Source organism: Alosa pseudoharengus, unplaced genomic scaffold (assembly GCF_046254945.1).
Source record: "Alosa pseudoharengus isolate Yale_2024_CS ecotype anadromous, Long Island Sound unplaced genomic scaffold, YU_APseudo_1.1 YU_APseudo_1.1_scf_11, whole genome shotgun sequence".
Taxonomy (NCBI): domain Eukaryota; kingdom Metazoa; phylum Chordata; class Actinopteri; order Clupeiformes; family Clupeidae; genus Alosa; species Alosa pseudoharengus.
In genome coordinates this window covers 40,719,382-40,721,881 of record NW_027468576.1, presented here as the reverse complement: position 1 = coordinate 40,721,881, position 2,500 = coordinate 40,719,382, and positions in this window count along the sequence as shown.

Here is a 2,500-nt window from a genome sequence, read left to right as displayed (position 1 = left end):
AACTACACTGTGTAGCCTACATAATCTGATTTTAATATGCAGGCTACAGATATGTAGGCTATATTTCACATTTATTTTCTATTTGGTCTGTTATGAAATCATGCCCATTTAAGCACAGCTCAGTTTTAAGACACTTAAATACATGCATGATTAGCATTTTGTAAAAATTAAGGCTACATTGACAAACTCTTAACCGTGAGCTGCCTGTATATTCTCTGATTCTAATATTTACAGATATCTAGGTGATGTAAGCACAGCTCAGTTTTAAGAAATGCAGCCGAAAGACCATGTTAAATTTTGCTATAATTTATTTCAAAACCGGATTACTCTGGAACAGCTAACTATACACGGGAACACGGGAACTATACACACCTTTGTGTTCGGTAAGGTCTGCTGTTTATTCTGATATATGGTTTGTCATGTGTTGCGTGAACTCCGTGAAGAGTGTGTAGGCCTACGATATTCCACCGAGACGAATGGAGATGGGCGCAGAGAATAATTAAATCTCTTGAAGTTATTTTTCTCACGAACTGTTTATCACAGCAAACAGTAGCACTGTTTAAAAGCTGAGAAAAGGTTCTTTCATGTGACACATGTGTGATGAGTAGCCTACCTCTCGAGGAGTTCAACAGAGAAGAATGGGTGAATTTGGAGTGGTAGTGAAGTAAAGCTGAAGCGCTGCATGCTTCAGCTCACTGGTAGTTATTATAGGTAACTTCAAATCAGCGAGATTTACCCTTATAGGCTACTGCACATGACAAGATCTGTACGAGATGATCCGCAGCACTGAAGTGAGAAATGATTTAACTCTTTGTGTAGCGCATGTGAGCGCTTTTTCCCCATTTCAAACTGAATATTGGTGGGGACATTTCAGTCGTAATTTAACATTGGTGTGGACACGTCCTTCGGTCCCCACGCAAATCTACGCCCCTGGTTACGGACCATCCTGGGCCACCAGATTCCAAGGATGAAGCGTAGTCTTGAGTTGATGAAGGTTTGGAGTTTTGTTGAGTTGTGTCAGGCCCCATGTTTCACATTCGTATAGCAGGATGGATCTCACGTTGGATTCAAGGATCCGCAGCTTGGTTTTCAGTACTATCTGGGCGTTTTTTTAAACGTAGAACATGCTCAACAGTTCCATCTGGGCGTTTTTCTAAACGTAGAACATGCTCTTGTCAACAGTTCCATCTGGGCGTTTTCTAAACGTTGGCTAAACGTTCCATTCACTAGAGCTAGCAGCGCTTTCTCGTCTGCCTCCTTCAGTCACTGTAGCCAGAAATGCACTTGATAAAAGGTCAGTGTAATTAATTAATCAAAATGAATTTGCTATTATGACAGCCCTAGTATTTGCACCATGGTTATAAAATGTTTGTGGAATTCCCTATCCACATAGAGTTTTCATATTTCCAAACTGGGGCTCCTATGAAGTAGATCTGGTAAAAAAAAATGTAATCAGTGTCCCATATCAGTGTAAACGCTGATTGAACTGACAAGAACCAGACTTCGCAACAGTGGAATACTATACTATAACAATATACTGTATACTATAACATAGCAAACTAGCCACCATCATTTCCGTTACCAATGAATGTAGTACGACAAATTTAACAGGTCGGCCTCTTTTTAAACTGAACTGCATTTCCCTTTTTGTGCTATAAATGCCTATTGCCTACATATATGACTGGCAACATGGGGGACAAACAGAATAATATCCTGTAAGGTTTCCAGAATGAATTAACTTGGTGGAGAAAACTCTTTTCACATGGGACAGGTCTCCTCCATTATTGGGACGTCCGTCTCCATTACTTCTGCATACCTCGGCAGATGTTATCCCTTTTGCATAAATCCTTATGTGAAATCCATTAAGTGGTTTTAATACTGTCCTGTAGTGAGAATGAACATCAGCTATTACTGTAGGTACTCAAGGTCATGGGGTCAAAGGTCATCATATGGGGTCCATGTCCTAATGTTCGATCTTACGATCTTATCTGTATCGTTTTCACATTTTAGTCTTGTAGAAAAGTTCTAACTATCTTACTAACTATCTTACTAACTACAAGTTGGATCTAACACTTGGTCACAATGTGGCATACTACTGCAAGAAAAAGGAAAAATGGGTTTACATTTTATGCTGTCCGTCCAAAAGGGTATTGAGATTAGGATTTTTTATAGATAAATCGCTACTTAGGTCAACTTTAAAGGTAAATATAGGGAATTGCATCGGACACCCACCCTATTCTTATGGAGTAACCCATAGCAACAAGCATCGGACACCCACCCTATTCTTATGGAGTAACCATAGCAACAAGCATCGGACACCCACCCTATTCTCATGGAGTAACCCACCCTATTCTTATGGAGTAACCCACCCTATTCTTATGGAGTAACCCACCCTATTCTTATGGAGTAACCCATGGCAACACACTATTCTCATGGAGTAACCATAGCAACAAGAAACAGTAAAGAAAAAAAAAATAACCGACAAAACCAGGTTCACCAG